Source organism: Leucoraja erinacea, chromosome 1 (genome assembly GCF_028641065.1).
Source record: "Leucoraja erinacea ecotype New England chromosome 1, Leri_hhj_1, whole genome shotgun sequence".
NCBI classification, from domain to species: Eukaryota; Metazoa; Chordata; class Chondrichthyes; order Rajiformes; family Rajidae; genus Leucoraja; species Leucoraja erinaceus.
Window position 1 is genome coordinate 39,496,582 of NC_073377.1, and position 15,362 is coordinate 39,511,943.

A 15,362-nucleotide genomic window follows, 5' to 3' on the forward strand; every position below is an offset into this window, starting at 1 on the left:
AAGAACCATTTGTATTTGTATTTTGTATTTGTAATCAGGTTCTTTGAAGTCAGCAGCAAACAGAAAAATCTGGACTAGTGTTTTTTTTCCCACACTGGTGTGTTTGTCAATGGACATGGAAAGCTGTTTCTTCTGTTAAACCCAGAAAGATCTATTGTTTAACAGGTCACTTTAGTTTAGTTTGGAGATACAGCATGGCCCACCAAGTCCACGCTGACAACAGATCACCTGTTCACACTAGTTCCATGTTATTCCACTTTTGCATCTATTCCCTACACAATAGGGTCAATTTACAGTCCAATTAACTTACAAACCCACGCATCTTTGGGATGTGGGAGGAAACCGGAACACCTGAAGGAAGCCCACACGGTCACAGGGAGAACTTGCAAACTCTACATAGAAAGCACCTGAAGTTAAGATCGAAACTGGGCCTCTGGTGCTGTGAGGCAGTGGTTCTACCAGCTGTGCCACTGTGCCGCTATTTTCTAATATGAGTGTGAGCTATGTAAAATGTTGATTTCTTTCTGTGACAAAAAACCTTGTGATGACAGTTGACATCCCTCTGCTTTTCTGTTGGGTGTAATATTGTATTAAGTTGTCGGAGCAAAATTTGTTAAAATATACACTCTTTAATTTCACTATGGATTGAATAGATTAATAATTTAGTGGAAAATTCACCTTTTTTCTGTTTTCCACGTTTTATTTATGTCTCTAGGATGATATTCCTTAACCATAAAAGATGTAGTTTATGCATGCTTAACTCTTCTTACACTACTAAATTTAATAGATTAACATTTTACTGGTACTTGAAGATCATTTGGTAAGATATTTAAAAACATTGAAATGAAATACTTTTAAAAGTTCAAGTTCAAGTTTACATTTATTGTCACTGTGCCAATTGGTACAGCGGGATATGGGTTGCCATACAGCCATACAAATAAAAAGAACACAACACACGATAGAATTTAACATGAACATCCCCACACAGAGGAATCAACGTTTCCCACTGTGAGGGAAGGCAATAAAGGTTCAGTCATCTGCATCTATGTTCACCCGTGGTTGGGGCCTATTGAGGCCTCCGCAGTCGCCGCAACGGCGGTCCAATATTCAGGCCCTCACGCCGGATGATGGAACTCCGGCATCGGAAGAACATTCTCAGCGGCTTGGAGTTACGATAAGGGGAAATCTTTTAGGACCGAGATAAGGAAAACATTTTTCACACAGAGAGTGGTGAATCTCTGGAATTCTCTGCCACAGAAGGTAGTTGAGGCCAGTTCATTGGCTATATTTAAGAGGGAGTTAGATGTGGCCCTTGTGGCTAAAGGGATCAGGGGGTATGGAGAGAAGGCAGGAACAGGATACTGAGTTGGATAATCAGCCATGATCATATTGAATGGCAGTGCAGGCTCGAAGGGCCGAATGGCCTACTCCTGCACCTATTTTCTATGTTTCTATGTTTCTATGAATGGTGTGGCTGCTGTCGACATTGAGATGAATAATCATAGTGGGAAATGGGAGCTACAGAACTAGTAACATGATGATGAATGGTTGAGGGCTAAGATGGTTATCCGTACATTGATTACTGGATGGTTATAGAAAGTTGCTGGCACACAAAAGCATGTTTGGGAACAAGGATTGAGATGTTGACATCGTGATGGATTCTTGGGGAAGATAAATGGATTAGAGAGTTGAGCTCAGGAATCTCAATGAGTTGCAAAGTTACAGTATGAAAGTTGGCAGAACAGGGAAGATTATGAAATGTTAGTGGTTTGGGGAGGGTATTAGCTGGGAAACAGTCGTAAGGTAAGTAAGAAATTCCCCTGGTGGACATCCCAATCTGGGAATGGTGTTGTCCCAAAATAATCCAAGGCCAACGTAGATCAGGTTCTTCTGCAATTCCCCTGACAGAACATTGCATAAGGAATTTCACCACCTGAGTTTCTCCAGCTTTTTTCTCTACCTTCGATTTTCCCAGCATCTGCAGTTCTTTCTTAAACATTGCATAATGAAAGGTGCAAATCCATCCACGCTGATGTGGAGGGCATAAAAGGGCACAGAAATGCTCCAATTCTGAGAGTCACAACAAACAATCTGAAACTGTCCGTCATCCTGTATTTTAATTGTAAAGGTAATCAATATTCAATTTCAGGATGTTGAAAACATTTTTGTAGTATGCAACTGAATACCTTGGCATCAGCATTCTGGCAGTTTTGACAGTTGGAAATGCTGACTCCATTTTCTCACTTTTTCCTTGGGTGAGATTGTGTTCTTGTCCTCCCATATGTTTGGATTTACAATTGGAAAGTACTGTAATTCAGGACCCCACACAGAGGATGGAAGCACACTGGTCCAGCAAGCAAGCTGCCCTCAATAACAGTACACAAGGTGAATACTATCTTCTGTAGGTATGTAGATTGACCATAAATGTGGTACCAATCAGATTATCTCCAAATTATTTATTCTTGCCAGCAACTTTCTTGGACATTTACTGATAAGAACTACATCTCTTTATAAAGTCATAGAGTCATACAGTGAGAAAGTAGGCCCTTCGGCCCAACTTGCCCACACCGACCAACATGCCTCCATCTACACTAGTTCCAGATTGCATTTGGCCCACATCCGTCTAAATCTAACCCTATCCATGTACTTGTCCAAATGTTTTTTTAAACATTGTGATAGTACCTGCCTCAACTACCTCCTCTGGCAGCTCTTCCCATATACCCACCACCCTTTGTGTACAAAAAATTGCCCTTCAGGTTCCTACTAAATTTTTCCTTCCTCACCTTAAACTTATATCTTCTGGATCTTTTTATGAAATGCTTTTGTAAATAAAGTCAAAAAACAACAGAGGTCAGAGGATTGTAATAAATACCTCAAGGCAAATCAATGAATCTTGAGTAATACATGCATTACATTATGAATGGGAATATTTTTGATGTGGCTCTCCGATACAAAATAAAGAAAACACTAAATCATTCACCACCTAGCAGTATCTTGGCCAATACGCACAGATTTTATTAAGAAATACACATATTACTTGGATGGAAAGGTAGTAAAAGCACTTAATTGTTATGATTATATATTCAATGAAAAGGTAATGGAGTTATTCAAATAAGATGTTCTTTGCCGAGATTCAGATGGAAGAATTGATCCCAAAAAACCTGGGCCCCATCCAAGATTTTGTTCTCCAATCTCTTCCTCCCTCTTAAACCCATTTAAAAAGGAGAATGTGCCATTAGGACACATAATCATAGAGTAATATTATAATCGTAAGACACATAATCAAGAGTGCAAGGTTCCCTGAAGGGACGCTTTGATTTACAGTACAGAGGTCAGATTCGAGAGTATGTTGCCTGAGATGGAGATTTTAGGCTGGAGGAAAAACTGGAGACAATCCCTGGAGTGAAGGAGAATGAGAAGAGACATAACTGAGATACATAAAATGAAGAGAGGTACAGATAGATTAGATTGCAGGAACCTTTTTCCCCTTTATGGAGCCGAATAAAAGTCAAGGTTGTGGATTTAGTGTGTGAGAGAAGAGATTTAGAGTGGATCTGAAGGAAATAATTTCACCCAGAGAGTGGTGAGTACCTGGTATGCACTGCTAGAGAGAGTGGTGAAAGCAGAGACACTGACAGCATTTGATAAGTCTTTGAACAAGCATTTGATATTGAAGATGGGATTAATACAGATGTGTATTCACTGGTCGACTTGAATGTGGTGGATCTATTGTTCTGTTCCCTGACGTGTGACTTTAATTTTTAGATTTAGACTGCAATATTTATTTTTTACTTCCAGAATAGAAACATAGAAACACAGAAAATAGGTGCAGGAATTCGAGCCTGCACCGCCATTCTATATGATCATGGCTGATCATCTAACTCAGTATCCTGTACCTGCCTTCTCTCTATACCCCCTGATCCTTTTAGCCACAAGGGCCACATCTAACTCCCTCTTAAATATAGTCAATGAACCGGCCTCAACTACCTTCTATAGAACAGTACAGCACAGCACCGCACAGTTACAGACCCTTTGGCCCTCTATGTCCCAGCTGAACATGATGCCAAGTTAAATAAATCTCGTCTGCCTGCATGTGATCCATATCCATCCATTCGCTGCGTATCCATATTTAGTTTGCTTTAGGCATACTGCGCAGAAGTAGGCTCTTCAGCCCACCAGGTCCTCGCCAACCAACGATCACCCCTTAAACTAACACGATCCTACACACTAGGGACAATTTACAATTTTACCAAAGCCAATTAGCCTACCAACCTGTACATCTATTGAGTGTGGGAGGAAACCGGAGCACCTGGAGAAAACCCACGCAGTCACAGGGTGAATGTACAAACTCCGTACAGACAGAACCCGCTGTCAGGATCGAACCCGGGCACCACTATGCTGCCCCTACTGTTGGTAACTATGAGCAGATTCCTAGCTAGAAATTCAAGTCATGAGTCCAGCATCTGCAGTTTCTCGCCTCTCTTTGTGGATCCAATTTGTTTATGATAAGCTGGCTCAAAAGTCTGTTAGAATTTTGCAATCCACTCCAGTGTGGAAATCCTAATTCATTAGATCATTTGTAACCTCCCTGAACATGGTCTTATCTTGCTCCTTTGTATTCTCGAAAGAAAATTTAGGAATCTCAGGTGACTTTAGCTTTGGACTTTAAAGTACAGCATTTGCATAAATGCAAATCAGGGGGTGGGGGGATTAATGTGGATCCTCTCTGTCCCTCAAGGCTGGATTTGAAATCAATGTGGGGAAAGTTCCAAATGAAATGGTTTTATAGTAACTGTCAAGTAGGAGGAATGCATTTCTAATCTTCCATTTAACAAGTCATTGCATTTCATCGTGAAGGCGAGTTTTATGGTATCCGAATGGATGACTGTGTCATCTATTACCTTACCTGTTTAAAAAAAATCTGTTTTCTTCCTTTTTTGCAACTTTATCTGACTATGTCTTTTCTGTCAAACAATTGCATCTGAAACATTAAATCTATCTTTCTTTATTAGATACTGAATAATCTTACTATATAAGATTAGTGTATGCAAATTTATTCGCAAATGGCACTTTAATTTATTGAATTTCTCCTGTAATCCATTGAGTACATTTTCCTTGAATGTCCACTTTAATTAGTATTTCCCAGCAGGTTTAAAAGGAAATTCAAAGAAAAAGCAGACATGTGGGAGCATAAAATGTTCTGTTCGGCTGGACTATTCAGGGCAATTAATGGTAGTCAGCCTTTAATGAGAATTACCATGGACAAGGGAGTACAGCTGCAAAACAAGCACCAAAACAGCACAAAAAAGTTAGGAATATTATTTTACTTATTAGATCGTGATCTTGAATTCATTGACTTAAAAAAACTACAATTGGATATATTGTAATATTTTAAATAGTTTTGTAAGTTATTAGTTCAAACTGTGAAGCCACAAAATGTGCTGTATGATTCTTCTCAGATAATATTGATACCAAAGCAGAGAGATGTGTTAGGTGATCTGCATGTCATCTTTTAACAGACAAAGCGTGAATGCGCAGTCAATCCAATGGAAGATCTATAAAGCTGCAAAGTTGCAAATCTGCCTTCATTGTCATTTAAAAAAAATTAATGTTAACCTATTTTCCTTGGTCTTAAAAAAATAGGAGACAGAAAATAAGAACAGTTTAAAATATTAGTGCCTGTCTAGCATTTCCTGAGTTAGAGAAAGCAGCAATGCTTCTCATCTGACTAAAACATTTTCCTGCTTCCAGCTCCATAGAGGGCAGCACAGTGGCATTACAGGCAAAGCTGTGATGGTTGGTAGATCCCAGGTTTGATCTTAACCCCTGGCACTGTCTGTAGGGAGTTTGCACCTTGGCCCTGTGACCAAATGGGTTTCCACCAATTGCTCCAGTTTCCTCCTACATCAGAAAGGCGCAAGATGGACAACTTCATATGAACCTGAGTGCAGCTTTTTCACTCAGAGAGTGGTGGTATATGGGGCAAGTTGCCTGCGAGCTAGTAGAGCTAGGTACTATACCAGCATTTAAAAGGAACTTGGACTGGGTCTTGGATAGGAAAGGTTCAGATGGATTATGGGTCAAACAAAGGCAAATTATACTAGTGTAGCGGCGCCTGCTGGCGCACGCATGTATCGCACCCGGCGTACGGAAGCCGTGGTGACGTGACTCGGTAGGGGCTGCTGTTTTTCACACGGTTTTGCTTTCGCGCGGAAGTTGAGTATTGACCACCATTGTGGCCAGACGTGTTGTAAGAATCTGTGAGCTAAGAAGCTATTTTCAGAATAAAATAAGTTACAAAAATTAGTTGTCGTTCTTGCGCCGCCAAATTGGTGACCTCGACATGTCTAGCCGTCGTTAGACAAGCAAAGATCGTGCAGGATGACTACGTTCCCGCAGAATCGGCCGGCACGAGGCAGGGCTCACTGGGTTTCAAATTACCCTCGTTTTGGCCGGATCAACCTCAAGTGTGGTTCGCCCACGTTGAGGCACAGTTTCACCTGCACCACATTATTGCGGATGACACCATGTATTTCCATGTGGTAGGAGCTCTGCCACAGGACTGTGCCTCGAGACTGTTGCCTTTCATCAGGGACCCGCCGACGTTCGCCAAGTACGAAGGTCAGAAGGCCCTCCTGCTCCACGCCTTCGGTCTCAGTCGCAGAGACAGGGCGGTGAAGATTCTACATGCTCTATTTAAGAGGGAGTTAGATGTGGCCCTTGTGGCCAAGGGGATCAGAGGGTATGGAGAGAAGGCAGGTACGGGATACTGAGTTGGATGATAAGCCATGATCATATTGAATGGCGGTGCAGGCTCGAATGGCCGAATGGCCTACTCCTGCACCTAATTTCTATGTTTTCTATGTTTCTATGTTACATATGGACAGCGCCGGCGATTGGCGGCCATCCAACATCATGGCAAAAATGTGACGGGCACCGCCCATGTCTGCTTTTCGAACAGGTGTTCATGGAGCAGATGCCCGACAAAGTTCGCCTGATGCTCGCCGGAGCTGATTTCAGTGATCCCCAGCACCTCGCAGAGAGAGCTGATGAATTGTGGGTCCACAGACGGCGGGACATTTCTGCCTTCACCAGCAACCCTGTCAGGGTGTGGGTGCAACCGAGATGACATCGGGAGGTAGGGAAGCCCAGCCCAGCGTCGAAGAAGCATCGCCACTTCCAGTGGTCTACAGCCGGCGACATTGGTGCTACTACATCAGCGCTACGGTACCGAAACCCGAAGATGCCAAAGCCCCCGCTCGTTTCAGGGAAATGCCTCGGCCGATCGTCCATAGAAGCGAACGCGATCGGCCCAAACGAACGCCTCTACGTCCGTGATAGCCACTCCGGCCAGCTCCATAGCCAGCATCCTGCCGCCAACCACCTGAGATACCCGCGTCGGTAAGGTAGGACCCGTCCTCTCGGCCGTCAATGGGTGCGACATTAGCACTGATGGTACGCGGACCCTGGACTTAAATTTCGACTCCCGCCTGATAATTTCACCGTTGCCGCCTCCTGCCCGATAAACTGCGCATCGCACGAGACGAGTTCCAGTTCATGGAGGACATGGGGATTGTCCGGCGGTCGGACAGCCCTTGGGCTTCTGGGGGTTGGAGACCTTGCGGTGAATACAGGCGTCTTAACACCGTAACCACGGCAGATTGGTACCCAGTCCCGAACATCCAGGTTTTCTCGGCTCATTCGGAGGGTGCAACCTACTTCTTGAAGGTCGACCTCATTCGCGGTTATAATCAAATTCCAGTCCATCCCGATGACGTCCCTAAGACGTCCACCATCACCCCTTTCGGCCTTTTCGAATGGCTAAGAATGCCTTTTTGCCTGAAGAATGCTGCTCAGGTGTTCCAAAGGCTAATGGATCAGGTCGGTCGGGGTTTGCCATTCATATTCATCTACCTCGATGATATTCTGGTGGCCAGCAGCTCGCAGGCAGAGCACGTTAGGCACCTCCGCCTGCTCTTCGAACGGCTGCGCAAACACGGGTTGGTGATCAAACATAGAAACATAGAAAATAGGTGCAGGAGTAGGCCATTCGGCCCTTCGAACCTGCACCGCCATTCAATGTGATCATGGCTGATCATCCAACTCAGTATCCTGTACCTGCCTTCTCTCCATACCCCCTGATCCCTTTAGCCACAAGGGCCACATCCAACCTTGAGAAGTGCCAGTTCGTATTGCGTTTCATTTCCTTTTTGGGTCACAGCATTACCTGCACAATGATCGAGGGGCCCCTATGGGGTGGTAGGGTGCAGCTGTATGGTGCGAAGCTGTACCAGACCACCGCGTATCATCCAGTCAAACGGTTTGGTTGTGCGTTTCCACAGACACCTCCAGTTGGCGTTGAAGGCTCGGCTCACCGGCCCCAATTGGGTTGACCATAGAAACATAGAAACATAGAAAATAGGTGCAGAAGGAGGCCATTCGTCCCTTCGAGCTAGCACTACCTTCATTGTGATCATGGCTGATCGTCCCCTATCAATAACCCGTGCCTGCCTTCTCCCCATATCCCTTGACTCCACTAGCCCCTAGAGCTTTATCTAACTCTGTCTTAAATCCATCCAGTGACTTGGCCACCACTGCCCTCTGTGGCAGGGAATTCCATAAATTCACAACTATCTGGGTGAAAAAGTTTTTTCTCACCTTATTCTTAAATGACCTCCCCTTTATTCTAAGACTGTGGCCCCAGGTTCTGGACTCGCCCAACATTGGGAACATTTTTCCAGCATCTAGCTTGTCCAGTCCTTTTATAATTTTATATATTTCTATAAGATACCCCCTCATTCTTCTAAACTCCAGTGAATACAAGCCTAGTCTTTTCAATCTTTCCTCATATGACAGTCCCGCCATCCCAGGGATCAATCTCGTGAACCTACACTGCACTGCCTCAATCACAGGGATGTCCTTCCTCAAATTAGGAGACCATATGTACACAATACTCCAGATGTGGTCTCATCAGAGCCCTATACAACTACAGAAGAACCTATTTACTCCTATACTGAAATCCCCTTGTTATGAAGGCCAACATTCCATCAGCTTTCTTCACTACCTGCTTGTACCAACTTTCAGTGACCGATGTACAAAAACACCCAGGTCTCGCTGCACCTCCCCCTTACCTAACCTAATGCAATTGATATAATAATCTGCCCCATTGTTTTTTCCGCCAAAGTGGATAACCTCACATTTATCTATATTATACTGCATCTGCCACGCATCTGCCCACTCACTCAACCTGTCCAGGTCACCCTGCAACTTTCTAACATCCTCTTCACAGTTCACACTGCCACACAGCTTTGTGTCATCCGCAAACTTGCTACTGTTGCTCCTAATTCCCTCTTCCAAATCATTAATATATATGGTAAACAGTTGCGGCCCCAACCCCGAGCCTAGCTGCACTCCACTCGCCACTGCCTGCCATTCTGAAAATGACCCGTTCACTCCTACTCTTTGCCAGTTGCCTTGGGTTCTCCTAGGCATCAGAACCACGCCTAAGGAGCACCTCAACGCCTCCTCAGCTGAGCTGGTTTACGGCTCTGTTTTGTGGGTACCTGGGGATTTTCTGCCCGTCCCCCGGGACCAGGAGGTCCCAGCTTTGGTGGTGTTAGCTGACCTTCGCGAGCGGGCGCGCGCTTTGCTCCCGGTTCCCAATTCCCGACAGGGGTCGTCCGTGGTGCATGTGCCTACAATGTTACGGGATTGTGCTTATGTTTTCCTTCATAGGGATGCTATAACTCAGCGGGTGTACGAGGGTCCGTACAGGGTGTTAGAGACTGGTACCTCGATATTCACGTTGGACATGGGTGGCACGGAGGAGTTCATCTCCATCAGCCGCCTTAAGCCAGCACACATCGACAAGGATAGCCCAGTGGCTGTGGTCACTCCGCAGCATAGAGGACGTCCGCCGGCCATTTTGCCGCCCTCGGCACCTGTTACCCCAGGTTATGTTTCACCGGTCCCCTCTGTTACGCCCGTCCCTCGTTCACGTTTGTTGCACCCCTCTGGTTCTGTTTTGCCGGCCCCTACTGTTACGCTTGCCCCGCGACCTCGGACTACGCGTTCCGGCCGAACTCTCCGGTTACATGCGTGTTTCCGTACAGCGGGTTCTGGGGGGGGGGGGTGCATGTAGCGGCGCCTGCTGGTGCACACAGGTACCGAACCCGGCGTTCGGAAGTGTGGTCACGTGACTCGGGAGGGATTACTGTTTTTCCCGCAGTTTTTCTTTCGTACGGCAGATGAGTGTTGACCATCATTGTGGCCAGGCGTGTTGGAAGAACCTGTGAGCTAAGAAGCTATTTTCAGAATAAAATAAGTTACTAAACTTAGTTGTCGTTCTTGCCACCGCCAAACTAGATTGGAGGGGTCATCTTGGTCAGCATGGACCAGATGGGCTGGTCTCAGTGCACTCTATGTGCAAGTTTATAGGCTAATTGGCCTCTGCAAATTGTCCCCAATGTTTATGGAATGGGTGAGAGTGTGAACGAGTGATAGTTGGTGAGTGTGACCTTAGAGGGCTGAAGGGCTTGGCTCCATGCCTTATTGAGATAATTTGTTTTATTTAAAGATAAAGTCCTGCACTCTGCAGGTGCATCCACTTGGACCACCTCTCCTTACCCCAGCCACCATTTTGCCATTATATCATCTTCCACCACCTCTCCCAACCAACCAACATGTTTTCTCTTGACCATCATTTTTTTAAAAATATACTCTTTTATTTGCATTCCACAGCAAACACATTTCCATAAAACGGGTTTCAGGTATAATACTATATGTATACACCATCCACTTATGTTTGTCTTGAATTGCCTCTTTTTGAGATTTGTACCAAACAAATATAGAAACAAGAACACAGTAAAAACTACAGACACTTAGGGAGTGATCCTTTCTTTACCATATAATCAAAAATTTGTAAAAATAAAGTCTGGCCTATGAGGCATTACATAGTTAACCCAATTTTCCTAGCATGACACAAATACATCCAATTTAAAGTTAACATATGTTGTTATTTTCTCCATTTTATAAATGCCCATTGTGATGTCCATCCATGCATTCAGAGTTGGACTCTCTGGTGATAACCATTTCTTTGTGAGAGCTTTTTTACCAGCTACCATCAAGTAAGTAATTGTCTTTTTTCTGCCAGTCTTCAGGTATGAGTCCAAACAAACATGGCTCTTGACCATCATTTCACTGTCCAAACATTAAGTTTCTGAACAACCCATCATCCCTTCCACACCACCATCACCACTTTTAATTTCCTCACCCACCATCACTATCACATCTTTCCCCACTGACCACCCTCCTATACTTCCTGCAATTGCTATCTAATCACACTATTATTTATTATTTGGGATTTTTAGAAATATATATTTTTTAATAGCTGCATGTTTATTTTTGTTACAGGAAGCTAAAATTACTGAAGGCTGTATTTTACATTGTCCAATGGAGTATCATTGCACAAATGGCAATAGAAGTGATTCTCGTCAACTTCAATTGGCGAACTACGGTGAAACTGTTCTAATGAGACACGGCATCTGATTACTGCAGGGTAGAGGGACGGTATTAGTTGGAAACAGTTTTTTTTTTCTCTAAGGCTGTTTTATTTCCAAGACAGCTTTCTTTTTTGCCTGTCAATTTCCAAATTAACTTTTGTGGCTCTCCAAATCCTGATGGAAGTCATGTTATAGTCAATTCAGCTTGTGTAAGACAAGAGGTTAAGACTGTAAATCGAAAAAGGCAGCTGGTAATGTAGTTTCTCTAGAAAATCACATTTACGTTTCAAACAGCAATGTCAGCATTTTATGCACTATCACAACACGAGGTAGATTCCAAGGTTCTGTATGTTGATAGATATAGTTACTGTCATGAAAGGTTCACCCGCTGATACCAAAGAATTACACAAAGTGACTTTTTCAAGTAAATAACCTTGGAGCAGCACATTGAGCAACAAGACTGTCTGCAGGAAATTAAGGGGCAGTTGACCAATGCACCTAATTTGTGGTCCTTGTCTTTATATTCATTGATTTTAATGGATAGAAAACCATCCGGCTGCAATGTAGATGCATGCATCATCGTGTCTGAATTGCAATATGTTGCTGCTGCATGAGGCTTTAAATTGGAAAGAATACAATGGTACAACATACTTTTTCTTGTGATTAAGTATGTAGAGAAATACAAACAACTTTAAATCAAAATGTCCAAACAAACATGATGACAGAAATGCTACAAAAGGATGCTGAATGCATGATTTTTCCAGATGGAAAAGAAAAGAGATTAGTTGCAGCCTTAATTATTTGAAATTATCTTATTTTGAAAAGACAATTTAAAACCATATCCATTTCTGTTTAATTAAATATCTTTAAAGAGCGCAGCACATTTGCAGAATGATACATAATTATTTTATGTTGCATAAAATACAAAATTACTATTAACATAATTTCATATGCTTAATTAATATTGATTTTCCTAATTACCACTTAATTACTCATTCAATCTCAAATATTGACCTATATTACATTCAGAAGTCTAATTTTAGTAAGGAGGGGGTGGGGTTGGGGTTAACAGAAGGGAGAATTTGCACATGCTTCTCTTCCCTTGTCGGAAAACTAGCTTATGGATAAAAGTGTAATTTCTGCCAAAGCTGTGGCAGCCAAGAGGAAAAAGACCAAAGTAAATGTACCCAAAGGATTCAAACCTGCCCTCAGGCACAAACCAAGAAAGAAGACAATGCACATCACTACCTCTGTAGGAGTCAGACAGCAAATTAACTGGGAAATGCACATAAAAAAACAATTAATAAAATATCAAAGTGATTCAATGGCATTGATATTAATGTCTATAAGCAATTAATGTTCGCCAGGACATGCATGAATGTTCAATACAAAGGCCAATTTGAGTGTGAATCAATATGAAGCTGATAATGTTTCTTTGAAACAAACGTTAACAGGCAAAACTATCAGGGACTAGAAACATGGAACTGCAGATGCTGGTTTACTGAAAAGAGACACAAGTTGCTGGAGTAACTCAGCGGTTCCAGCAGCACCTCTGGAGAACATGGATAGGAGATGTTTTGGGTCATGACACTTCTTCAGACACATCTATCAGGAACAAAAAAATCATTATTTCTCAAGTGGAATTGAATAGTGTTTATTTTTAATATAGATCTAAATTCTCAACAAATCCTTGTGTCCAATCCTGCCTCAATGACTGCCTCGGCGTTGTTTCTTCCATTCACCGTAATAATGCACTGAGAGGTCGGTTATGGCACAAAACAACAACTGCCTCAGAAATTACCTGGATCTGCTTCAATTTGCCTATTACCACAACAGGGGTAATAGCAGATAGCAGATGCAATCTCACTGACACTCTACTCTGCTCCGGACTATCTGATAACAGAAACACGTATGCCAGTGCTGTTTATTGACCTTTAATACTAGCAAACTCTCCAAATTCATCATCAGGAGGAGGAGCCATCTTGAGGAACGGCTGCTAGCCAGCAGCCGTCCGTTTCAATTCGCTTTTTTAATAGTTTTTAGTGAGTCCTGTTTTTTCGTTCGTAGGGGATATGGACTTTTTAATGTGGGGGGTAGGTGTCAACTCTACTTCTAGGTCCCTACCTGGTCGGTGAGGCAGCTTTTTCTCCGGGCTGCCCGTCGTGGCCTACCAGCGGGCTTGGAGCGCCGTTTCCTGGCGGGGACCGCCCAGCACCTCGGCCTCGGTGGCGGCACAGCGCTGGAGCGCTTTCGTGGAGCGGAGCGGGCGATGCCTTGCCTGGGTCGCCACGCTGGATCAACGCGCTGGAGCTCCGGTGAGCTGAGACCGCCATGTTCAACACCTCTGGGCTGCGGGGCTGCGGAGCGGAGCGGGCGGCGCCAACTTCATCATCGGGGGCCTGGGAGCTCCAAACCGGCGCGGCCTTGTCGGCTTCGGAAGCCGCGGTCTCCAACTAGAAAGCGGCCGTTCCAGGTGGCCCAGCCGCTGAGAGGACTCTCCCGACGCCGGGGCAAGATCATCCGGTGAGAACGGCCAGGAACATCGGGCCTCCGTAGAGGCAATTGCGGTGGCCTCAATAGGCCTGACTTTGGGTGAACTTAGGGTTGGGGACTGGACATTGTGCCTTCCCCCACAGTGGTATCCACTGTGGGGGGATGATTTTTTTTGTCTGTAATGTAATCCTGTTAGTCTTTGTCCAAGATGGCTGCCGTGGAGAGAGAGTGAACGCTGGCGCGCTGTAGCTGTCGCTGCTCTCTCTACACATTGTGTTTTTGATTTTCTGTTTTTGGACTGAATTCTGTTTTTAGTTTGTGTCTCTGTGATGTCTTTATTATTTATTTTACTCTGATTATATGTTTATATTCCTGTTAATCTATGTAAGGTGTCCTTGAGATGTCTGAAAGGCACCCAACAAATAAAATGTATTATTATTATTATTATTAACCTAACTGGGCCTTGATCCAAAACGTTGCACATTCCTTCTCTCCAAAGATACAGCATGCTCCATTGAGTTACTCCAACATTATGTATCTATCTGCAAGTCCTTGATCTCTGTACCTCCCTTTGCAAATGGATCCCTGACTTCCTTAACGGCAGACTGTAATCAGTATGGATTGGTAACACCTTGCCATCTATAAATTCGCCAACGACATCACTGCTTTTCATTGAAGCATGGGTGGTGGTAGGTCAACGTACAAGAGACACTGTACATCTAGTTGAGTTGTGGCGCAACAACAACCTCTTGCCATAATGTGAACAAAAACAAGCAACTAATCGTTAACTTCAGAAAGGGGAAAACTATATGCCAGCTTTCATTGCTGAGTCGGCTGTAGAGAGAGCTTTAAATTCCTGAGTGTTAACATGTCGGATGACCAAACCTATGTGTAGATGACTAGTGCATGTACCTTTAACATAGTGACCTCACCACTACTAACCACTCCCCTTATTAGATGTATAATTGCAACCTCCCCACCCATAGTTCGCTCTCTCTAGCTCCGGTGACAGACCACGTACAGCTAGAACAGCAATGCTTGTGAACTATCAATAAACTATTAATAAAGACACGATGTGTTGGTGAGACTTCTTTACATGGTGTCAGAAGTGAGATCCGAACCCACGCCTCCACTTGGAGCAAGCAAACACCACAGCAAGCAGCTCCTTTTCAATTTGAGCGTAGCGCTGCTCGGCAGGGGTCATGGTGCGGGACGCATAGGAAACAGGCAGCTGCCGGCCATCGTAGAGCTGCAGGCAAGCGGCACCCTGACCAAACTTGGAGGCGTCGCAGGTGAGAATGATGGGACGCTGTAGGTCGAAGAATTTGAGGGTGGGGGTGCTGATGAGCCGGGACCTCAGGACGTCGA